The sequence below is a fragment of the Macaca mulatta genome, chromosome 8 (genome assembly GCF_049350105.2).
Source record: "Macaca mulatta isolate MMU2019108-1 chromosome 8, T2T-MMU8v2.0, whole genome shotgun sequence".
Classification (NCBI taxonomy): Eukaryota; Metazoa; Chordata; class Mammalia; order Primates; family Cercopithecidae; genus Macaca; species Macaca mulatta.
In genome coordinates, this window is record NC_133413.1 from 99,166,119 (window position 1) to 99,185,290 (window position 19,172).

Here is a 19,172-nt window from a genome sequence, read left to right on the forward strand (position 1 = left end):
GCCCAGGCTGGAGTACAGTGGCCGGATCTCGGCTCACTGCAAGCTCCGCCTCCCAGGTTCACGCCATTCTCCTGCCTCAGCCTCCCGAGTAGCTGGGACTACAGGCGCCCGCCCCTGCGCCCGGCTAATTTTTTTTTATTTTTTAGTAGAGACGGGGTTTCACTGTGCTAGCCAGGATGGTCTCGATCTCCTGACCTCGTGATCCGCCCGTCTCGGCCTCCCAAAGTGCTGGGATTGTGCTTAACCTTTGAGAGTCTGACTATTAGATGCCTTGGGGTAGTCTTATACAGGTCAACTTATTCAATTTCTTTGACCTTCTTGTACCTGGTTATTTACAGATTTCTTAAGTTTTAGAAAGATTTTTGTTATTATTTGTTTTAGTAAACTTCTATACGTTGCTCTTGCTCAGCTGCCTCTTAACACCAGTAATGTTTAGATTTGATCTTTTGACATCATTTTATATATCTTGTAGGTGGTGCTTCTTTCTTCTCATTCTTTTTTTCTTTCTTCTCCACTGACTGTATATTTTCAAAAACCTATATTTTGGCTTATAGATTCTTTCCTCACCTTGGTACGATCTGCTGTTGAGTGCCTCTAAAAAAAATGTATCAGTTCAGCAAAGGTGTTATTCAGTTCCAAGATTTCTGTTTGTTTGCTTTTGTTATTTCAATGTCTTCTTACATTTCTCTGATCCAAACTGCTTTTCTGTATTATCTAGGAGATCACTGAGTTTCTTAGAAATGCTATTTTGAATTCTTAGTCAGAGAGCTCACATACCACCATCTTATTATGGTCAGTTACTGGTTCCTTGCTTTGTCTGTTTGGGGCACTCATTATTTCTTATTTGCTATGTGTATGTACATCTGTGTATTTGCGTTGAATGATTATTTATTTATTCCAGTCTTCTCTGTGTGGCTTGTTTTGGTTTTCACTGGATATGTTTGACTGGAATTTTTTTGTAATTCACCTGCTGATTTTTCCCCCCACTAGGTTACTGCTCCCTTTTGGCACTGGATAATGCCTTAATTCCAGGTGTGCCTTAGCTCTAGCAGACAACATAGGGTGTAGAATAGGAGAGGCTTCAAAGGGACTACCATAGCAGTATGAAAAGGTTGTCTAGAGATTTGTACCCAGGGATCTTGTGGAATGTAGTTCCTGCAGTGTAGTGCTGCTGAACAACTACTGTGATTTGCCATCTCCTTTAGCCAAGTTAAAGAACAGCTTCTAGGGCTGGAGTTAGTAGTCCTACCTCCCTCCTTTGTTTCTGACTGTCCTTAGGACTATTTCTCCCTTCGAGCATTCACAGTGCTTCCTTTGGGTTGAGGTAGGAACATATCTCCTGCCAGGGAACTCAAATGGTAGGGAAGATCATTGTTCACCTTGATCTCATTTCCAATATAGAAATCATGACATGAGGGAATTTTCTACACACTTGGTACCAGTAGATTAGAAGGCACATCACAGAAATGGAAGATTGATTCTTTTATCAGAGATTTTTCACTTCTCTGTTGTTCTGGGAGCTATCTCATCCTCATATTTGAGTTCTAGGACATTGCTGGTCATAACCTTGGTGCTGTGTATTTGCTTTTCTTTTGGTAGAAGTAAAGCCAGCTTGCTTCTACACTTCTATTTTGAAACCAGAATTACCCTGCCCTACTCTAATATGTTTTACACAGGAAAATAAACCCACCTACTGTACCATATAAACTGTGTAAAGAAAGTAATGACGAAAAAATCAAATTATTGGGGGTGTGGGGAGAGATTTTAGAACTTTTAAATAGTTTAGCTGTTAGATAATCACTTCTTGCGTAATTGGGATATGACTCAACATTTGAAAAAATTGTAGACTATTTTCTATTCAGGATACAGATGGCTAGCTAAAGGGCACCAAAACCATGCACTTACATCAACCTTTCATAGACTTTACCTTTTAGAATGATTTCAGCCTCTGTCCTTTCTAATATGAAAATTCAAAAATAAATTACAGTTACTACCTATTTATCTTTTATAAGGGCAGCCATTGGCTCAGTGGTTTGCAGAATTATTTTGAAAGAATGCTGTTGGAATTGCAGTGTTTGGGAGTGTTTCAATTGCTGGCTGCAGACATAAAAATGTCATTTAGAAACTGCACTTGTTTCACTGTTTTGGTTACTGTTATTGAACAAATAGAGAATTAACTTCAAAACTCTAAAAATATTTTGTAGCTATTTGAGGGAAAGAAGTTTTTAAGAAATGCTATTTGTCTAAAGTACAATAAGAATTTAAGAAAATAAACAGATTATTGCAAACTTTGCCTATTGAGGCAAACTGCCTGCAGTCTTCGAGACATATTTAAGTTGCTAAAACTCATATCCTAATTATACGAAAGTTCATAAAAGCTTTCAAAGTGTTTTAAGGCAGCTAGAATGTCCAGAAGCTGCATACTACAACATAGATCTTAATGAGGTTGCTAATTCCTCACTCTTTTTTAAGGAAATGCTCAGTACTTTTACTCACATTCTTTCTTTCTTTTGTATTCTTTTTAAAGTCTCATGTAACAGGACATTTTGTTTGTGTCGTTTTCTGCTAAAATCAGTATGAAATTATCACAAGAATAAACTAAAATGCATATTTATATGTAGGCTAATACTATCACGTTAAATACTAATTGTATATTCTTTCCCTATGGTTTATAGTCAATGCAATTTGAGCAAAGATATATAGGTGTCTATTTTGCTGAATAAACGACAAATGCAATAGAATGTTAAATACCCCAAACCACTTACTTGGAAAATATTCAAATTAGAATATATTGCAGTCAAATGCAAGCATCAATTAGGATGTTGCAGCTTGTGTTATCATTAACATGTACACAAAGAAGGTAAAAATTACAATCTAGAGTCACATTAATTGCTAATATAGGCATCTTAAAACAATGGAAAAGCAGAAGAGTGGAAAACTTTCCTGAAAATAAAGAGAAATGCTCTGAGAAGAGACCACTTGCAGGTGGTGCAAATGCTGTAGGATGCCCAAGGTCACACCTAGAATACAGCCTAGATCAAAACAGACCTCCTGTTCTGGGTCTAGTGTAATTTCCCTGACCCAATGGATGCTGGGCATTTTGTTTTATCCATATATTTTTGTTCATATTTACATGTAACTTCTTTTAGTCAAAATTCCATAGTAATTTGCCCTGTAAGGCTTCAGGAAAACTTGCGCTTTTGTAGATTCTCTGACTTTTCTTTACTGGAGTGAGAATGATACTCTTTCCAGATTTATATAACGCAAGTGGAAGCCAAAAAGTCCCACAGAAGTTACTTTTCATATTTGCCTTTTAACAAGTATACCTTATTATCTTCTGTCATATCAATTTTTTAAATGTCAACAAGAAACATTAAGGATTCATGAATATTTTCTTGATAAATAAATGTAAGTCTGAGTGAAGCTTGACTTTATAAGACAGAAAGCACATAGTCCAGTATCTTTGGGATATATGATAAATTTTATTTTGGCCTTTAACTATGTGCACAATTACCTGTTTTTTTAACTTAGTCTCCACAAAAGGCAGCTGAATTCAGTTTTACTCTCCTATATAAAGCAAAGTTTGTATTTTTGTTTTTATTGTACGATGTTTCTTTTTCTCTTACAAAACAACAGCTGCTTGGTGGTCACCTTGAGCCTTAAGGAGAGTTAATATGATTGTATGTGTGACGTATTTCACTAATATTTTACCACTCACCTCCACAAGTTGTACTTAAAGCAGAGAACAATTTTAAATCTTCTTTATGCTAATAAAAACAAAACACATTTCATAAATTAGTTATTAATTTTCCTTGGTATGCAATCATATTAACCATGCTATTGCAATAAACTTTGTTTTATTACATTGTTGTTAGTATGAAAGTACATTCATTTTAGAGAATTAATCTTTTATGTATAGTCAAAATTTACAACTACATATTTTAGTGATAGATTTAAATCATATAGATAAACATCCTTTAAAATTCACTTCAGTCATTGATTGAATATGAAGATTTAAAACCAAACTCCAAGACTGAGAGGAGTTTGCCATAATTTTAGTCTGCCTTTTCCAATGAAAAACAGCAAATATAAGGGCCTATTTTTAAATATTTGAGGTTATAATATTATGCTACACCTTTATCAATGAACTAGGTAGACATTTCTGGAATCTGGTTTAAAAAGACTGAGTATTCATACAGGTTTCTCGTATGTATAGGCATAATAATTTTAAAAATTTAAAGATTCCAATTCTTAAGTGAGCTGTTGGTAAATTCAGTGTAGCTTTATTATATGAGATTTATTAAATAATTTATTTTCTAGATTTAATTTAATGTATTTAATTATATATTTATATTATAAATTTATTTATACTTATATTTATTATGTTTATCCTTAAATTTTTAATACATAAAATATAGATTTATATAATACATTATTCATAAAAATAAATAAATTATTAAATGTATTTTCTATAGCAGTCAGATATTCTCTCATTGACACCAAAATGAGTTAGAAGTGTAAATGGAGTAAATGAATGGACACAACAAAAAATGGGAATTTTGTTTTAAAAATATTACCATCACTCTTTAAAATGTCAAAATAACATATCTAGTTTAATCAAAATTTCTACCTTTTTGTTTGCCAATTTATAATCAACTGGCATTTATTGCCTAATACTAGGTCAAAGCATTATTCTAAAGCCAGCTACTTTGCCAATAATGTATTATTTCTTAATTAATTGCTTAATACATGAATTCATTTATCGAACTAATAGAGATAGAAAAATTATGCACTTATTGTTCATTTTCTTGAAATTATAATCATGAAGAGAAAGTTCATTTTCTTAAAGAAATCACAATCAAGAAGAGGAGAGAGATATGTTAGTAACTAGCTGTAAGATAGTGATGAATGTCAATCACATATGTATGTGACTCTTCTTGTCTAATATGGTTTGGCTGTGTCCCCACCCAAATCTCATCTTGAACTGTAGTTTCCATAATCCTCCTGTGTTGTGGGAGGGACCTGGTATGAGGTACCCCCATGTTGCTGTTCTCATGATAGTGAGTGAGTTCTCACAGGATCTGATAGTTTTATAAGGGACTTTTCCCTTCTTTTGTTCTGCAGTTCTCCTTGCTGCTGCCATGTGAAGAAAGACATGTTTCCTTCCCCTTCTGCCATAATTGTGAGTTTCCTGAGGCCTCCCTACCCCTGAGGAACTGTGAGTAAATAAAACCTCTTTCCTGGCTGGGCATGTTGGCTCATGCCTGTAATTCTAGCACTTTGAGAGTCCTAGGTGGGCAGATTGCCTGAGCTCAGGAGTTCGAGACCAGTCTGGGCAACAAGATGAAACCCTGTCTCTGCTAAAAATACAAAAAGTTAGCCGGGTGTGGTGGCATGCACCTGTAGTCCCAGCTACTCAGGAGGCTGAGCCATGAAAATTGCTCAAACCCAGGAGGCATAGGTTTCAGTGAGCTGAGATTGTGCCACTGCACTACCACCTGGACGACAGAGCACAACTATCTCCAAAAAAAAATATATCCTTTTTCCTTTATAAATTACCCAGTCTCGGGTATGTCTTTATTAACAGCATGAGAATGAACTAGTACACTGTTCTTCCACTTAATGTAGTTGGGGATGTAAAACTAACATAAAGAAATTATCTGAGACCCCTTGAGAGTGTAACTAGGCTTTATTGAGAGAAAGATACACTGAGAGGTGACTTTTTAAATCCCCTTTGGTTAAAAGAGAAAAGTTTTAGACTCTGACAGACTTCAATTTGAATCCTGGCTGTGATATTTATTTGCTATATTATGTTTCTGTTTGTTTATACGTAAAATAAGCCTAATATAACATAAGACTATTTTTGTTAGAAATAAATAAGGTAACATGTAAATTGTAGCATTATAATCCATAAATATTGTTCCCTCCCCTCTTCAGTCCTCCTTTCCGACCATAAGTACAATTATATTCGAACAAAGAAGGCTGGGAGGTACAGACAAGGAATAATGAATTACCAATACCTTCATAAAAAAAGAACAATTTGGATTTTTCTTAAAATACAAGTAGACTTTTGATTGATAAAGGAGAGACTGACAACTCCAGTTCTGGGTGCAAGACATTAATAAAGACCTAAAAACAAAATGTACAATAAGAAGCAGGTATTTTTAGAATAAAAATCAGAATAAGCAGGTTGTCTTCAGGGACTGTGAAAAGAGTCACATAAATGAAACAAAACTGCATGTTGAGGAAGAATAGACAATTAGTTTGAAAGCTAGGAAAGAGCTTTGTGCCAGCTACTAAGGGAATCTGAGGTTGTAGTAGGCTCTTAAGTAGGGAATGACAAATTAAAGAGGAAATTATAAGGTAAAGTGAATTTGAAGAGGAACCTGCTAGAAGACTGATGGTTTTCTGTGATTAAAATGAGACAGCCTGATTTTGTGTGAAGACATTGGGAAAGGAAAATCAGGTGGAAATCTGAGAGAAATATCTGTGTGTGCCTCTGTGTGTGTGTGTGTGTGTGTGTGTGTGTGTGTGTAGGATACAGGAAATGAAGAAAAGTGGGAAGGATACAGAACAATACAACAGTATAGTAGGGTAGTATTGCTATCAGAAATAAATACCAGATCACAGGTGACATATTAAAGAATCAAATGAAGAGTTAGGACTTGACAGGCTGAGATTGAGTTTGTAGGTAAGTATGTTATATATAATTATCTGGGTTTATCTGTATATGCCCGTTTTGTTTGACACATACTAAGGAAATGTTTAAGGTTAATTCTGATGGGATGACTAAAGTAAAATGCCTTTCTGTCTTTCTGCATGGTTCAATGCCATGTATTTATAGGAAATTCAAATGTGGGCAATGAAACCAAGGAGAGGTTTTCTGTATGTTTCTGGGAATGAGTGAAGTGCTGACTGATAATGGCAACATTATAGAGCAATAAAAGAATCAAACCAGCCTCAGCATAGAGCTGGAAATGTGGACAATAGAGGGGAGAGACCTAAAGATCCCATGTCTTGACTTTGATATCTTCATTGAATTCATGTATTAACAAACCTCAATACAATACATCTTTGTAAACTAATAATTGCTCATTGTGTATTTTGTTGCTTTTTTTTTTTTTTTTTGGTTTGGTATGAAGGCCACAGTTGAACAAAAAGTTTAGCACAATTTTAAAAACTGTATTTTATTATTTCCCCTTTCTACTATGTCATCCACTTCTGTTTTCCTTGCCTCAGTAGTAGGTACTCCATTATATTCAATGAATATTCTTCCAATTGTTCTTCCAACTATTATTTTAGAAATATGTGTACTGCTGAGAAAAGGTTGGGTGTAATTTTTAAATGTTCTTGTTTAAAAATAATTTTCATTGTGTATATTTAAGGTATATAACATGATGTTTGGAGTACATATATACAGTAAAAAGATTACTACAGTGAAGCAAATTAACATAACTATCATCTCACATAGTTACTTGTTCCTTTTTGTTTCCGTGGCAAGAACAGCTAAGATCTGCTCATTTAGCATGAATCCCATATATACTACAATTTCATTACCTACAGTCCTCATGTTGTATATTAAATCTCTGGAATTGTTTGTCTTACATATCTGCTACTTTTTACCTCAGACCCAAATCCATTCCACCCTCCCCACCCTTGGTAACCATTATTTTGCTCTCTATATCTGTATTTTTAATTTTTTAAAAGACTACACATATCAGTGAAACAATGCAACATCTCTCCTTCTGTTTCTGGGTTATTTCACTTAGCATAATGTTCTCCAGCCCCATCCATGTCGTGGAAAATGGCAAGAGCTCAGTCTTTGTTAAGGCTGAATAGTATTCCACTGTATCCACACACCACTGTTTCTTATTTGTCTATTGATGGATACTTAAGTTGTTTCCATATTTTGGCTATTGTGAATAATGCTGTTATGAGCACTGGAGTGCAGATAACTTTATGAGATGGCAATTTCTTTTCCTTTGAATATATGCCCAGAAAAGAGATTGCTGGGGTAATATAGTAGTTCTATTTTAGATTTATTTAGAAACTTCCATACCATTTTACATAATAGCTATACAAATCTGCATTTTCACCAACAGTATACAAGAGTTCCCTTTTCTTCATACCATGACCAATATTTGTTATTTTTTCGAATTTTGATAATAGCCATGTTACTCTGTGTCCTAATTTTCATAATGGTATTTTGTGGTGACTTTCAGTTTTAAATATGATATGTAGACAACTTTAGAAGTTATCACTTACGTCCTGACAGAAAGATAAAGCTGGACAAACTAAAAAAACCAATGACTCTTCTTGGATGTATAAGAAAACTGGGTTTTCAGGACAAACCACTTCCCCAAAATCTCTATAGATGGGGAATTAATAAAGTCGTAGCAAATATCTGCTTTCCTAGAGAAGAAGGTGCTATAGCTAAAAACTGGGAGGAATACTTGTATGGTAATTTTGATGAATTGCTGGAGATTAAGTTAGATTAGTGTGTGATATAGTTTGAATATTTGACCCCTCCAAATCTCATATTGAAATGCAATCACCAAAGTTGGAGGTGGGCCTGGTGGGAGATGACTGGATCATGGGGCCAGAGCCATCATGAATAATTAAGCTCTATCCCTTGGTAATGAGTTAGTTTTTGCTCAGTTAGTGTCATGTGAGATTTGGTTGTTTAAAAGTGTGTGGCATCACTGTCTTGCCCTTGTTGTCACCATGTGATGTGCCTGTTCCCATTTTTTCTTCCACCATGATTGTCAGCTTCCTAAGTCCCTCAACAGAAACCAAACAGATGTTATCATGATTGTACAGCTTGCAGAACTGTTAACCAATTAAACCTCTTTTTAAATATAAAATGCAGGTATTCTTTAGCGTAATGCAAAAATAGCCTAATACAGTGTAGAGACTAAGAAACCCCTAAGGGCTGCTCTTGGGAGAGGCAAAGTTTTATATTCTTAATCTCCAGGAATCTTACCAGATTCTCAAAGTGAAAATCCAGGAAATATTTCCTTTCCTTACATTCCACCATGGGAGAGCAAGAGTAATCCTCTTAAAATACAGAGAGAACATCCTTCATAGCAATAGCCTACTCTTCAGTGAAAAAGACTTTACCAGAGTCTTGCTTCAGAGCCAACCCAACCAATGCCACTTGAAGAAGAGAAAATCATTCTCACAGAGCTCCATGGAAATTGCAGATTCATGAGCGATATAAATGACTTTTGTTATTTTAAGCCACAAAACTTATGGTGGTTCATTACACAGAAATAGACAAACAGAACAATGGTAATTTCTAGACTGTGAGAAGCATAGCATACAAGAGGTATTTTGGAAGTCATTCTTAAGCCAAAACAAGAAAGATGACTAAGATTTAGCCAGAAGAGCTAGGGAAGTGTGTTTCAAGAAAAAAATGATTAGCAAGACAAACTCAGAAGCACACAGAGAAAAATGACACATCCCTTTTTTTTTTTTTTTTTTTTTTTTTTTTGAGATGGAGTCCCACTCTGTTGCCCAGGCTGGAGTTTAGTGGCCTGATCTTCCTCCCGGATTCAAGCAATTCACTTGCCTCAGCCTCCCAAGTAGCTGGGACTATAGGCGCTTGCCACCAAGCCCAGCTAATTTTTTTTTGTATTTTTAGTAGAGACAGAATTTCAACATGTTGGACAGACTGGTCTCGAACTCCTGACCTTAGGTGATCCACCCGTCTTGGCCTCCCAAAGTGCTGGGATTACAGGCCTGAGCCACTGCACCCAGGCATAAATCACATTTTGATTAGAGAATAGCTTATGATGAGAAAAGTGCTAAGAGGTAAGTCTAGAGAGAGACCAGAGTGTAACATACTCTTTTGTTTGACTAAATTAGAAATTGGAAATTTATCATAAAAGTATCAAAAATATGATAATGGCTTTAAGGCTTATATAATTTGAATAACTTAATAATAAGTCATGATATTTGGGACTCAAAGCTTATTTCTGTACTATTTTATGAGACTGGAGAAAATAATAATTAAGAAATGATAATTACAATATGTCCTTCATTGACATTCTGACAGCCAGGCCTAATGTACTTGATTATAAATTTTACATAGAGAATGTTCTGACCAGAAAGAGAGAGGAATCTGAAAGCTTTATTACCTTGGCTTTAGAACTGAGGGAAATAGATAACTTGAATGAGTTTTCTTCTTCTGCCCTTCTGCTGGTCCCACCCTGATACCCAAAAAGTTGATACCACAAAATAGAAACATGCAGATAGATACAGATTTAATGGTATGCTTCATAATATCTAAAACAGGAAGCCCACAATATTTTTGAAGAAACATTATGAGCAAATACTTTTAACATGTTAAGAGACAGTAGTGCAATAGCAGCTACGGTGAGGAGTATCAGGGAAACCAGCCACCAATATTCCAACGTAGGTTCTTTCTATTTTCCCTAAGTGTTGGCCAGTCTGAGAAATAAAGAGAAAGAGTACAAAGAGAGGAATTTTACAGCTGGGCCTCCAGGGGTGACATCACATATTGGTAGGTCCATGATGTCTGCCTGAGCCACAAAACCAGCAGGTTTTTACTAAGGACTTTAAAAAGGGAGGGGGTGTACAAACAGGGAGTAGGTCACAAAGATCACATGCTTTAAAGGCCAATAAAGATCACAAGGCAAAGGACAAAATTAGAATTACTGATGAGGGTCTATGTTTGGCTGTGCACATATTGTCTTGATAAACGTCTTAAACAACAGAAAACAGGGTTCGAGAGCAGAGAACCAGTCTGACCTCAAATTTACCAGGGTGGGATCTTTTCCCCACCCTAATAAGCCTGAGGGTACTGCAGGAGACCAGGGCGTATTTCAGTCCTTATCTCAATTGCGTAAGACAGATACTCCCAGAGTGGCCATTTAGAGACCTCCCCCCAGGAATACATTCCTTCCCCAAGGTATTAATTATTAATATTCCTTGCTAGGAAAAGAATTAAGGAATATCTCTCCTACTTGCATATCCATTTATAGACTCTCTGCAAGAAGAAAAATATGGTTGTATTCTGCCTGACCCCGTAGGCAGTCGGACCTTAGGTTGTCTTCCCTTGTTCCCTAAAATTGCTGTTATTCTGTTCGTTTTCAAGGTGCACTGATTTCATATTGTTCAAACACCTGTGTTTTACAATCAGATTTCATATTGTTCAAACACGCATGTTCTACAATCAATTTGTACAATAGTGGTCCTGAGGCAATGTATATTCTCAGCTTACGAAGATAACAGGATTAAGAGATTAAAGACAGCCATAAGAAATTATAAGAGTATTAATTTTGGGAACTGATAAATGTCCATGAAATCTTCACAATTTATGTTCCTCTGCCGTGGCTCCAGCTGGTCCCTCCTTTCAGGGTCCCTGACTTCCTGCAACAGGGGAGTTGTTATCTGAGTTTGGGGAAATAACTCTTGTATGCCTTCTGATTTCCTATGCCCTACACATGGCATAGTGAGAATTCAGACATTCAGGCATTATCCAATGAATTAAATCAAAATTCCTTAGAGGGCTCGATCACTGTTAAGAGAAATAATCTGAAACTTGGAAATAAGTAAAAAAGATGACTACATGACTTTCCAATGTTATGCTTAAGTATTGCCTAACATGTCTACCCAAATATTATTTAATACTCTAAAAGTACACCATTGTTATTACATTATTTACCCTTTATTGGGATTCAGACTTTGTAAAGTTACATGTTCGTGGTTGACTTCTCTTCCGTAGAAAAGATAACTAAAAAGATTTTCATTGCCCAAAAGGATGATGAATAAGAATAAGTTTTCTCTTAGAAAACGTATTTCAGCATTTCTTTTGTTGAATGTTTATATATAAAACTCCATTTATTGAATTTTTCTTTCAACAAGTTTAGTACGTTGCTGTTTCTCTCGTTTGACATTTTAACACATGTTTACCATATATTTGGGTTGTATGTATGAGAATTATATTTTGAACTAATTGAAAATTACACTTTGATGGCTGAGATCACAATGATGAAGGCAAAATGAGTGAAGAGTTAATAGACCAATGATTAGAAATAGAGATTACAGTTCCTGGTAAAAGCTTATTGGCCTCCCCCCAAAAACAAACAAAAAACCTAATAGGAACTGTTTATATCTGTCACTAGTCCAAGAAGAAGACAACATTATTACTTTTACAGCAGAGACTAATGTGGTCATATAAATAATGAAGTATTTAAAGACCCATCTCTACCACATATACATATGCTATCTTGAAAATAATCATAGCAAAAATCTCAAAGATTTAACAATGATAGAACAATGAACATAGGACTGGGTCATCAGAAGAGACTGCTTAAATTACTGGATTGGACTGAGTTAACTAAAGTGGACCAAATTTAATTTTCTTGAGTTATCCAGCTGGGGATTGTGGTGCTTATGATAAATATTAGATTAGTCATAGAAAAATTAAAGTCACATTTTCTTTGTTTATTTGAACAGCGAATGGTTTGGAATATAACAGAAAAACCATATGGAGAAACAAAGATAAGTCTCAACTAAAGGGAATAAAAAATGAGTTGTAGTGTAACCATTAGTTAATTCAAATAAAAATTATTTATTGAGCACATATATCAGGCAGGACATTGTGCTTTTTGCTGCACAACAGAGATTAATGAGACCTCCAGCTTTCAACTAAGGAAATCTATTCTAGGAGATGTTCATGTAAACACAGAAATTAATATGCAGTGCCCTGATAGAATTATGTATTAAACTGAAAATGAGGAGTGATTAATTTTATCACATTACAGTAATAAGAAAAGCCTTCCTCAACAGGGTGAGGTATGAACTGATTTTTAGATAATGACTAGGCATATTTTAGAAAAGTAGGGCACAGGGTAAGGAGAAAATATAAGACCAAGGGTGTCACCAGTACTAGAATTTATTCCCCAATAACTATTTCTCCTACAGGTCTTGGTTAAGTGTGAAAGGGAACAAAGGGCTTTTTATTCACAGCATCTTAGACTTTTTATAAATTACTAGTGACTAGACTATGGGGGTTAGACAATTGCACTATTTAGATCCAAGTCAGAGAACAAGACTTTCACAGAGAGTTTATATAAATATTACCTTTAATAGATTCCGTCTAGTTCTGTCTCCTCCCTTAATCCTGAGAACTGTCTCCAATAAAGGAAAGAGGAAAAGTTCTTGATAAATAGCACTTCCAATTACTATTATATTCCATGATTTTTGTCATCACAGTGTTTAAAATCATACTTTGAATATTAATATTCAAAATATACTACATACATGTATTAGTGTTAATAGGTTGCTATAAAAAGTAGCATTTGACATTGTCAGAATCCATATCCTATACAACACCAACAGTGAATCCTAATATAAACTATAGATTTTGGATGATAGTGACATGTCAATGCAGATTCCTTGATTGTAACAAATATACCACTCTTATCTGTGATATTTAGTTATATTTAGTTTGGGATGCTGTATGTGTGTGGAGTCAGGAGTTATTTGGGAACTCTCTGTACTTTCCACTCAACTCCTGCTCTAAAATATAAAGTCTTGAATAAACACATAAGATCAAAAAGGAATAGAAGAAAAAAAATGGTAGATATATGTAAAGCAATTAATTAATGCTACCAAGAAAACAAAATTGTAGAAAATTAAAATAATGAGCAATTAAATGCAGGTAATGAATCTATTTCACCTACCTCCACCCCTCAGATCCAGATAAGAAGAAAAGCACCAGTATGGGCTAGAAGATCATACTTCTTCCAAAGATCTCATGCAGCCTTTCCACACAGGTTATATACAGAGTGAAGATAATGCAAAGATAACAAAAAAGAGAACTCTCTTCTCTAATCAGTTTTCAGATTTTTAAGACTAAATACCTAAAGTTCCACCTCTAACTCTGTGACTCCATGACATTTTTTAGCTTAATGTGTATGCTTACTCTTCATAATTAGGGTGAAAGAAGTGTGAAGTTACTAGAATAATAGCATTTAGGAGACTGTTAGCTTCTAGAGTTGCTGCAAGACGCTCTTCACCATCCACCCAGAAAGCCTTATGCAGGCTCCTACTCTGGTGAGTCAGTTTGAACGATGCAAAGTTGGAGAATTTCCTTTGGCTTCTTTGACTCATTTCCAAAGACCTTTAGCATTCTATAATTTCAGTGGCAGGAAAAATGAAATACAAGTAAAAGGACATTTTCTCATTTTCTTTTCAAAGCCTAGAGCAACAAGCTAAATATACCAGTTAAATTCTCTTTTTCTCTGCGCCCTATACTAGAATCTCTGGTCTTCCCAGAACAAAGTGCCCAACTAAGTAAAAGGCTATTCATCACAAACTCATTGTGCCCACTAATCACATCGAATTTTTAATACAAAGAAGCAATCTACCGAGGCAAGCCATATAAAAGTACCAGCCCTATGAATATAATAGCTTTCAACCTCTTTGCCTCTCATACAAGTGACTCCTTCCAGCCCTATAATCAGATACTTGCTTCAGCCTTGATTAATACCTTTGAGCTAATGAAGAATAAAGGAAATACTGCCCTGAGCCCTCATTAGGCCAACAGTTTGGAGTTGATATACTTAAATTCTATTGCTGATTCCTCAAGAAGCATCGTTGTCATTTAAGCATATAGTTATATCATTATAAACAAACTAAATGTATTTAATCTATTTAATTGGAAATTGTAAATGTTTATTAAGCCATAAATTTGTCTGAAGTTTACTGTGGCTCTTAAGAAATAGCACATATATAAAACATATGCCTTATTATTTGCAATTTCATTAAATAGCTCTTAAAATGTATTACGAGTCTGGGTAATTTTGCATAATCTTAATTTGCAGCATTATTCCTTCATATTTTTTCCAGTTATTTTTCTGCATAAGTCAATAGGCCAAAATATTTTCCAAAATAAATTCTAGAAATGAGAATTTTAAAATCATAAAGATTGTGGCATTTTTTTCATTTTGATTGTAATTATCTGTTACTGTAGTAGAACCGAAGAAGTAGCATTGTGTATAGATTTCTTTAACTTTTAATGAGCTTATGTCTCATCAACATATTATTAACCTAGTAAACATAAAATATCATGTCATATATTAGTATTTTTGATGACAACAAAATCTAAATTATGAAGCATATCTAGATGTAGTGGCAGATGAGCTTTCTGAGCATATATTCATTATTGAAGTTCAAGAATATTTCTCACAAAATAGTTTTTTGGAAAATAATGTAATGCTGTATTGTGTTTGATGCCTCAAGCAAAGAAACATATTGCTTCAGAAAAACTAGATTTGATCTGGGTTTCAGCAATCCTTAGAATGCATTGATTTGTATGATGTTTATGCTTCAAAATCAGCCCATGAACTTTATTCCTCTGTAGTTGACATCACTACTGGCACACTCTTCCTCTGTGCTTCTGTTCTCTTTGCACATAGAAATGAAAGGGGTTGGAAAAAATGCTAGGGAGCAAATTGTTTTTAGGAGAATATGTAATTTTTTTAGCACTCTCTTTGCTAAGTTCAAAATAATAAATAATACATCTTAGTTTTTCATCTTCTCAGGGAAATGTGTGGCTTTCAACATTTTTTCTCAAAGAAATCTAATTCACGGCTTAGAAGAAGAAAATCTCCCCTTCAAATATTTTCATATTTTATTATTTTTATCTTAGAAAATAGGACTAATCATTTTTTTTAACAAAAGTTTAGTGCTCATCCAATTTCATGGGGTTATTGGTTCATATCACAGATGTAAAAATGCAAGTGTTGGTTATTCCATCTTTTCTAAAAATACAAACCACTGTAGGTCAGAGTAATGACATTTGGCTTATCTCTTCAACACAAATATAACTTGGGGACCACTGATGCATTTAAGGATGGAGGTACCAATTCCTTATGTAAAACCCTAAAGTTATTACTGACTTCTTTCTATTGTATTTCCTCTAAATAAAGTATTACCAACATTCACCAGAGTGCTATTTTTTAAATTAAAAAGTACAGGTATTACTTCTTATGCTCCACACCTTTAAAGATTAATTCATTTATCAAAAATCACGGTACTTATGACTTATAATAAAGCCGTTCCAAATCATGTTTTATTTACTGCAACTTATTTTACTAATGATTTCTATGTAATAGACTGGACAAAAACATTAATAAATGTATGACATGTTTACTAAGTTAATAACTGTAATTGATGAGAATTTAGTATGCATACCATGTCTACACTAATAAATAAAACAATGTAATGATTAATTATATATATTTCTATTAGACACTTTCTGTCCTTCAATTAAATGTTTTACCCTGCACATTGTTGCAGATATTTTGGTTTCTTTCTTTTTTTTTTTTTTTTTTTGAGATGGAGTCTCGCTCTGTCGCCCAGGATGGAGTGCAGTGGCGCCATCTCCACTCACTGCAAGCTCTGCCTCCCAGGTTCAAGCCATTCTCCTGCCTCAGTCTCCCGTATAGCTGGGACTACAGGCGCCTACCACCGCGCCCGGCTAATTTTTGTATTTTTTTGGTAGAGACGGGGTTTCACCGTGTTAGCCAGGATGGTCTCGATCTCCTGACCTCGTGATCTGCCCGTCTCGGCCTCCCAAAGTGCTGGGATTACAGGCGTGAGCCACCGTGCCCGGCCTATTTTGGTTTCTTACAACTCTTAATTCCTCCTCTCCCTTACGATGCTTTACTGTGGGTGGAGTATACCTATCTCACTCACTGATTCGGGCTTGGCCATGTGACTGCTTTGGCTAATTGAATATGAGAAGAGGTGACATTATGCCATGTACCAGCAGAGGCATTAAAAAATACATTTGTTTTATTTTTCTTCATCTCCCCTTCTGCTTTCTACCTTGAGGACACATGTTCTGGATAGTGACTACTCATTAAGCTGAGGTTCTAGAGTGAGAAGACAAATGAATCCTAGCTGAACCCATTTGAATTAATCTGAGCAAACAGTATTTTTTTTTAGGTTAAGTCTCTGATATTTTGACTACTTGGTGTTCTAACAAAAGTTAAATAACATAGAAATGTATACTAGAAATTAGATGATAATAAAAAATATCTAAAAATATATGTCTCTAGATTTGAACTTGAGAAAGAGTAGATGTGGGACTTGGCCCCACTCCCACTAATGTATTTTTTCATGCATACCCACTAACCATCAGACCTTGCATGATCATCCCCTTACTCGCTGAGATACTGCAAATTATTAGAAAGATAGGGTAAACAACATTCCATCACAAAGCTTACCCAGGACAGCCAACCCTACCACCCACATGCACACAAGACAAGGAAGGTGACTGACCATAGCCTTCCCCTCGGGGCAAGATCCTGATCCTTGCTCAGGGTGGATCTTATTTGTTATTTTCTGATCATGCAATGTATGTGCTAGTACGATTTCTTACTGTGCCTGTGCACCCAGTACTTCACTCTGCGCCTGTAGTGATGCTTGCTTACCTCATAGGTTATTCATGTTACACTCCTGAAAACACCACAAGGACCTACCCTCCAGGAGCCAGCCAAAGAACCCTTCTTCCTGCACTGTATCCCTTATGCCCAACAATTCTGGGTATAAGTTTTAATAAACCTTATGTGGGAAAAGTTTGTCTGGCCTCGTGTTAATTGCTATTATATGGAGAACCAAGAATCTCATACCAGTAAGAGTTGCGAAGTCACCCTCAATATTTCTCAAGTCTTCAAAGGGATTGAGACATTATAATCATTACCCAGGACTCCACACTTGTCCAATTTGTCGATGACCCCTACTTTGCAACCAAACTGAATAGAATGCTTGTATAGACTCCCTAATCCTTCTGAAGGTACTGACTGAGAAAGGCTACAAAGCCTCCAAATCTAAACTTCAATGGGTACAAACAACTGACTTATTTAGGCCATAAAGCATCTTGGAGCACTAAAAAACTCACACTAAAATGCCTTGAATGAATTTTGTCAATCTTAAGAATAAAGGAAAAAAAAATACGAAAATTTTTAGAGGTAGCTGGTTATTGGCATCAGTGGATTCTTAGTTTTGCCATCCTAGCCAAGCCTTTATATGTTCTCCTCTCGGGTATAACCTCAGAACCCCTTTTATGGCCCTCTGAGACACTGGCCTCGTTTGAAGTATTAAAATAAGCGTTATCTTCACCCCCAGCCCTCAGTTTATCCAGTTTTGACAAACATTTTCAATGATATTGCCATGAAATTAATGAGATTGTTGCTAGTATTCCAGAATAGCTGTTTGTCTCTCAATTACATTTTATGTCATGTTTCTCATTTTGATCAACCTGTGACATGCCTGTGTGCAGAAGCCACAGCTACCACCCTAATGGACAAAGACTTTATTCTTACATTAGGCCTCCCTACTCACCTCTGTTACCCTTGATGTGTCAGCACTCTTACAAGCTCATAAAACACAGCACCTCTTTATACAATGGCAGACCAATGATGAACAGGACCTATTAACAATTCTGTCTCTATTGTATCATTGTAACACCCTGAACCGTGCTGTTCTATTACTCCTCCCTGATGATGGAAAGCCCATTCTATTCTACGTGATTGCTTTATAGCTATATAAATGGTTTTAAAACTATGATTTTTTTAGACACCTCCTCGACAGTCCAGATTTCTGTTTTGTCATGGCTGTCCTAAGCAGAATTCTCACTGACACATAATAACTGACTGTGCCATAGTTTCCTTACATGAAACACTTGAGACAAACTCTGCTTTCTATGTAATCAGCCTGAACCTGAGTTCAGTCTAGATCTTACACGAGCCTTGGCAAAGAGAAAACAGACACTATTTACACTTGAGGTGTGCTTTGGACTCCACCATACTGTTGGCTCTATTGAAAAGTTCCATTTCTGACCTCTGCCGGTACTGCTATTGCCAGTGGCCATATAATTGTTACCCTATTACTGCCTATTCATCTTCTAACTGAGGTTGCTTTTGTTTATTGTTGGCACATGCCAAGGAGACTGACACTGTTTCTCTGGCAGACAATACGTCTGAAAAAGCTGCCAAATATGGACCCCCCAACTCTGGCAATAACCCTTTTTTCACCCAGCTTACAACCCTGCCTTTAACATTGACTGATATCAATAATATTTGGCAGATGCCATACAATGAAAAAAAAAAAACCTGCAAGAAGATACCAGACAA

At 35.5% G+C, this 19,172-nt stretch overlaps 1 long non-coding RNA gene across 1 annotated transcript in view; it reads left to right on the forward strand.

The window, feature by feature from the left end:
• LOC144330620 (uncharacterized) overlaps window positions 1-17,510 on the forward strand; it is a 167,144-nt gene extending 149,634 nt beyond the window's left edge. The window contains exons 2-3 of the long non-coding RNA XR_013396927.1: window positions 5,125-5,218; window positions 17,479-17,510. This is a non-coding gene — a long non-coding RNA (uncharacterized LOC144330620). The remainder of the gene's footprint in view (window positions 1-5,124; window positions 5,219-17,478) is intronic.
• Window positions 17,511-19,172: the final 1,662 nt, after the last annotated feature.